We start from the raw sequence: 6,608 nt of genomic DNA, 5'->3' as shown, positions 1-6,608 counted from the left end.
CTGCTCCCGGTGGTGGCCGTGGGGCCGCGGAAGGACTGGGCTGGAGGTTGACGGGCGAGACGCTCGAGGGAGACCGCGGCCGGAGGGACCAGGACCGGGCGGGAGCCGAGGGGGTCGCTGGGTTCCCCTTCGGGTTCTCCGTAATGAGGAGGGCCCTTCACGGAACCCGGGTAAGGCGTGCGGGTCTTAGGGAGCCCGGCGGGTGTTGGGGGGGGCCGGAAGTGGGCTTTGGAGCTTGGAGGGCGTCTAGGAAGGGAGAAAGTGGGGGGCCGGAAGTGCAGGTGTGGGGTGTGAAGACGGCAAGGGTTCCCCGGAAATGGGATGGGGGGCCCGGAAACCGGGAGAGGGGAGGCTCTAGGGCCGGGGACGGCCCGGAAATGGAAACTAGGGAGCAGCTCGAGTGACAACAGTTGTGGGAAGCGAGGGTCAGAGGAGGGAGAGGCCGGAGTGACTTTAGACCGCAGTAAGGGGTTTCCTTTCAGGGGGGACGGTTGAGGGCGGGCGAGGCCGGGGACGAGGTCCGCGCCGGGCAGTTTTTAGTCGTGGGAAGTTGAGGCTGCGGGAGGACGACGGCGAGGCTGGCTCGCAGGGGGACATGAAAAGAGGCCGAGAAACTTGACTGAGGAGCGGGGCGTCCGAAATAGATCAGAGTGGAGACTGTGGGGAGAGGGTCCCGGACTTGGGAGGGAGGGGACCAGCAGTCGCTCCAACCGTATTAGCATTCAAAGCGAGTCAGGCGATTAATTTATTTATATGTGGATTACATAAAACCCATTATAACGTTTGTCCGTTCAGTGCCCCCTCTCTCCTCTGTTCTTCTCCACAGTGAGTGGGTTTCTAGTTTAGAAACAAGTTAGAGGGGAGTTCAAATAACATAGGTTGTGAAATCCCAAATCTTGTTCTCCGTGTCCCTCCCATCCTCAGAGTAAGAGAAAGCCTATTTTTTTTTAAGAGGGGGAAAAATTAATGAAGATTTAAAAACACATGTGAATCGGGGGCAGGGGGGGAATAACTTAGACGTTTCAACTCCTGCAGGGGGCCGGGAGGGAATTGGGTGCTCTTGTGTGGTGAGAACGGAAGGGGGCTGCTTCTAAATAAACCCTTAGACAGATTTGTTTGTTTTAGATAATGGCATTTTGTCAGGGGGAGGGTTCGCGTAAGCGTCGTGTCTGGCGGCGGGTATGGTTTAATTGCTTCGTTAGTTAATTGGGGGAGGGAATGTGTTAGTGTGTAAACGTTCGTGTGCGGGGGTGGGGGAGTACGTTTAGTGGCGCGGTGAATCTGTTGGGAGTGGACGTCTAACTGCTCCTCTGCTGTCTCCCTTCCTGGTCGGCATTCCCCGATCTTGCCTGGGCTGCCAAATCACCCGATCCCCGGGCTTGACTGTTTCGTAGGCCCTTCAGTGGTGTGTTTTAACTTTCTGGTCGTCTGCAGGCTTCTTAGATATTTTTGGCATTTCATTTTTTAAAGACCCGGAAAGTTGAGGCTCTGAATCTCCTCTCTAAAAACAAAACAAACAAATAATACGGGGTAGAAAGTTGAAAGAGCTATTGAGTGGGGTAAAAAACCGACGCTCGGAACAAAGGTCCTAGTTGTTAGAGAAAAAGGCAAGAGGCCTATATATGAGGCCTCTGTGTGTCGCATTTACACGGGGGTTGGGGGGAGGGGTATGGAGAAGGGAAGCAGGGTTGAGGAGTGGAATTATCAGAGGTTTAAAGACAATAAATTGCAAGGGGTGTTAATGAGGCTCATTTTCATGTTTACATCGTGCAAAGAGATCAGTACCAAGTGAATTTTAGAGTAAACACAATTCCTAATTTTTTTGAAATTCCTTGCTCCATGTTCAGCCCCAGGGATATTGAATTAATGTGGCTTTTATGTCATTTTTTTGTAGCTTGTTTGGGGAGTTTTCATTTTATTTATTTTAAGCTTAAGAGAGCACATTAACATGGTTGGGGTTTGTGGGCTTTGTCCACAATCTGCCTTCTTATGAATGTGCCAATATCCATAAGAATTGATGACCTGTAATTAAGATTTTCATTGTTTCCATTTGCTCCCAGTTTTTCAGGAGTTTGAGTGATTTTTAAATCTGCTCAGCTGACATTTATTCTCTAGGTTGTGTCCATGAACAGGCTTTTTGTTTTAGTTTTTCATTTACTTTCTAAAAATTGTAGAACACTTGGCAGTTAGAGTTCCAGAAAGTGCTAAACTAAAATGCTATTTTAAAAATGAAGGGTATGCTAGGCTAGGGTAAAATCAGTGATTTTTAGCAAAACAAATTTGAACTCATGTGTACTTTTCCATTCTAACTTTTAAGATTACTGGATTTATGTTATCTAGATAAGGTTTTATGACTATTTTAAAGATTTCATCCTACCAAAGAGACAGATACTGGCTTCGGAATTCACGCCCCAGCTGTAAGTAGCTGTGTGACCTTGAGCTATTCACTTATTCTATTGAATCTCCAGTTATTTTATCTGTAAAATGGGAGTGGGTCATCACTATCTATCTCACCTCATTGGGTGGTTGTGAGACCTAGTGAATATAATGGCTGTGAAAAACTATAAACCGCTAAATAACTGGAAGATATTACTAGTTTCAGAAAAAATTACATCAGGTATTTTGAGATTATTAAAAATATATATAGTTTCTTACCAGTGGTGGTGATTGGGGGGAGTGTTGATGTAATGTAGATTGAAGAAGTTATAGCACTTTATAATTTGAAATTGCTTTAAATTGGTAGTGAAACTTGGGCCCAGTTTCTATCTCTTAAAATAATTTTCATCACGTGCCAGATAGCTTTTTCGCCAGTCTGCTGAATAAATTTGTTAATCTTCTAGAGAAATTTTAGACAAATTTCTTTACATTTTTATTATTGACAAAATATGTACCTGTTCTTGGTTTGTGGCTCTTAAGAAATTGACTTTCTGGTTATCAGGGACTACAATTAAGGAACATTTCTGAATCTTAATATTTTTTTTCCCCAGAATCTAAGGAGTTTTTTTCCTTTTTTAAAAAAAATTTAAATGGTGGGGTGGGGTTCTTTTTGAGCAAATATAACAATTGCCCTTTTATTTTTCTCTATTTTCTGAGGTAATTTGATGGACTCAAGTTGAAAAACCAACCTGCTTGTTGCTTCTCATCTTCCCAAGTTCTTGCAGCTGCCAGCCTGACCGGCACTTTTTGCTCATTTAAATCATTTTAGGTTCATTTCAACTCACCCCTTCTAATCGCTTTCTTAAAAACTTTTCCTTTTATATCTTGATTATATATGCTTCATTTTTGGATTATAGTGCTAAATTTGTTGATACGTGTTGCTTTTGTTTCCCTGACTGGATTATAGGCTTCCTGGGGGCAAAGAATATCTAATATCACTCACTTTTGCATGAAGGTAGGCTCATAAACCTGGCTGAAAATATTGTAATACCCGTTTTCCTTTCCACTCCAAACCAAGCCTGGGCTTGGTAACTGTGAAACCATTCTTCCTGCTTGGAAAGGATCTTGGCCCCAGCAGATGCCACAGATGCTGTTTGGTTTAGTGAACATAGCTTCTTCACATCTTCCTGACAACTGTGCCATCAGAGTGCCTGGATTGAGTACAGGAATAAGAATTTCGTGGATATTATACAATAAGTATAATTTGTAGGTTGATACATAATCTTGGTGTTTGTAGTTCTTAACATGTAATGTTAGCTTTATGTTTGTGTATTTTTTTTCTAGTGCCTGTATACAGTTCAAATAGCTATGTTACAGATTTATCAAAGGCCTAAACCCCTAGCAGTTGTTCTTGACAGTCTCTACCTTGTCTGCTAGTTTATTATGTACATTTTGGGTGCTTGCTGTTCATTTGTGGTAAATAGAAAAATATACTGATACTGACCCAGGCTCCTGATTTTGATTTAAGTAAAATTTAACTAGGCTAATTTCCTGGATTTAAAAAAATGCTGTTACCTTGTACGTACACCTGAAACTTATATAATGTTATTAGCTAATGTTACCCCAGTAAATTTAATTTTTAAAAACGCTGTTCTTTAAGTCTAACATCCTCACTTATTGATAGTTTCAGGTTATTGGCAAAAGAAGTTTTTCCTAGACTGACCTGTCTGCTTAATGGTTTATCTCTGAGGCCTTTTAGATTTTGGTTGCGATTTTTGTAGTTTCAGTACACTTGAGTGGCCGGAAGAAAAATGAACTTGTTTATTATTCAGACTTACCCTTTGTGTTGAGTGTACAGAAGCTATTGGTTATAGTCAGTTTTTTTTTATTTAAAAAGTCATTCTAATGGCCTAGAGTAAAAAAGCTGCCTACTACTATGTGTTCTTTGCTTAGTGGACAGCACTATTCAAGTGAGGATCTGATGTGAAGGTAAAAGACTTGGATTCCAGTTCTGGCTATGTCTTTTCTATCTTTGTGGCCTTGGGCAAATAATTAAATTAACCTTAGTGAGTTTCAAGTGTCTAATCTGGAAAATGTGGTTTATTGCTACCTAACCTAGAGTTAATTGTAGTTTATATGCTAAACACTGTATTTAGGAAATTAGGCTACAAAGATGGATTGTAACACAGGGCCCTCCCTTCACTGGTTCTTTGCAGCAGTGACCGTTGATTACCTCATTTGGTAACACCCTTCTACCTAGAACATACTTCTACTGGGGTGCCAAAAAACTATACACATGACTTGTATTCATATTTTGTTGTTGGTATATATTGAATGTTAGAATTTTAATACAGTTTTTTCCTTTCTTAAAATGTGTATACTTTTTTTGGCACTCTCTGTATTACATATGTCGATATCCTACTTGAAAATACTTGAGTGTATAGTAGTATTCTGTAGCTGTTTGAATTCCTTGAAGTGCCTGGCCTGGAATAAGAATTCTTTACATGTTTATTGAAGGAATAAGTGTTATGAGATTAAAATGATACTGTATGTGAAAATATTTTGTAATGGTTTAGTGTCCCATTTGTTTTGGTAAACATTTTGGATCATTTTTAGTGCTAAAAAGAATTTGGGACTTTCTTTTCAGTTTATTGGTATGTATTTTAGAGACTGCAAGTTACTTTATATCATACATATTAAAAAGTTAGGGCAAGCCATTTCATATTTTTTGATTGTACATTATTTTCATATAATAGTTGATCATTTAAATGAGACATTGAGGACCTAAATATGTTTTGATGTAAAGTGTGTATTTGTTAAATACAAAACTGAGTTTCATACATCATTTTAGTTTATTTTGTTTGTTTCTTTTTAGAAAGGGTGTATTTATTTCTATAAATGTGATATTACCCATATGGGATTTTGAAGGCTATTTATAAGCTGAAATGTCTATCAACAAGCCTTCATAACTTGAAGTTACAGCATTTCAGTGTGCATTTTAACCATCATGTTGGCTGTCATAACCAGTGAGTTTTACCCAGACTTCAAAACTTAATTATTCTACCTGTGGGCAACGTTCTGAATAAATAGATGTACCTTGTGCCATCTTCTTAAGGTCAGATTAACTCTTTTTGAAGTCCTTCTACTGGTAAGCATCTGTGATGCCCTGGAAACCCAAAGTGAGTTTTTACAGATAGCCCATCTGAAATTCACTGTTGAGTTGTAATTTAAGCTGCTTTGTGTCCTTAGAGAGCCGGTTCATGGAGATCATATGGAGGGCCTCTCCTCCCCTCCCTTATTTAAAATTCTCAAAAGCCAAGTGCTTATAGTTGCCTTGTAAATAGCAAATAGAATATATGAAAATGCTTTTAACTTCTGCCATGGCCCCAGTATTTGGTAATCTTGTCTGTTTTGTACCCATGGCTGCTTGCAGTCAGATCAAGCTGCTTGTTCCTGTCTGAACACACCCAGGAACTTCAGCATTCTTGCCCTGGCTTTGATTGTCCGCCTGGATTGATAGCCCCTGATTCACCGCCTTGTATCTCTTATCACCGCTCATACACATATTCTTCCAGTAGCTCCTGTAGGATTTTTACTCTTCACTCTCTTCTTCCCTCTACTCCCTTTTATGACATTCTCAGTTAGGGCTTTAGGCTGTCTTACGTAATTAGTTGTTTACATCTTTCCCAGATCTTTGGCTTCTTGGGATAGTGGCCTTCTTCTGCTGTCCCCACAGTGGTTGGCATAAGGCTCCTAACATAATGCAGTCTATATGATAGGTGGCAGTGGTAGACTTCATTTTGGTGCCACGTTGAGAAACTATATTGTGAAATAATATTAGCATCATTTGCCATAGTTTACTGTCAACTTGCTTATTTTAGTTTTTCAGGGTTTGGTTGCTAAGTGGAGGATCCTAGAATGTATAATAAAATTTTCAGAATTAGGCTCATTAAAGTCAGTTACTTAAGGGATCGTTAAGGCACTAGACTATTTTAGTAACTTGGTTACCCCAGGTTTAGCACTTGGGGATTATGTTGATTAAATGAAAGTTTATTTACCAGTACATATCTGTCAAGTGCTTACTGTGCACCAGGACTGTGCTGGAGTAACATAAAAGGGACTCAAACCATAGTTCTTGTCCTCTGGGTTCTGTTATGTTTCATTTAGTTGATAATCATTTACCTTGTCTAACTTACTTGATATATATATATATATATATATATATATATATA

At 40.1% G+C, this 6,608-nt stretch overlaps 1 protein-coding gene across 12 annotated transcripts in view; it reads left to right on the top strand.

Annotated features, from left to right (window-relative positions):
* Window positions 1–6,608, top strand: part of TRIP12 (thyroid hormone receptor interactor 12) — a 139,647-nt gene that overhangs the window by 1,367 nt on the left and 131,672 nt on the right. For 6 of the 12 annotated variants that reach the window (XM_019657070.1, XM_019657067.1, XM_019657071.1 and 3 more), the window contains exon 1: window positions 368–463. The exons of 1 other annotated variant lie outside the window; for it this stretch is intronic. The gene's annotated coding sequence lies outside the window, so the exon portion shown is untranslated. Of the gene's footprint in view, window positions 1–6; window positions 171–367; window positions 464–6,608 lie in introns of those variants that run through there. 5 more of the 12 variants (XM_019657073.1, XM_019657072.1, XM_019657074.1 and 2 more) reach the window with 2 other exon arrangements.

The sequence above is a fragment of the Hipposideros armiger genome, unplaced genomic scaffold, assembly GCF_001890085.2.
Source record: "Hipposideros armiger isolate ML-2016 unplaced genomic scaffold, ASM189008v1 scaffold_273, whole genome shotgun sequence".
Lineage (NCBI taxonomy): Eukaryota > Metazoa > Chordata > Mammalia > Chiroptera > Hipposideridae > Hipposideros > Hipposideros armiger.
This window is presented reverse-complemented; position numbering and strand designations above follow the sequence as displayed.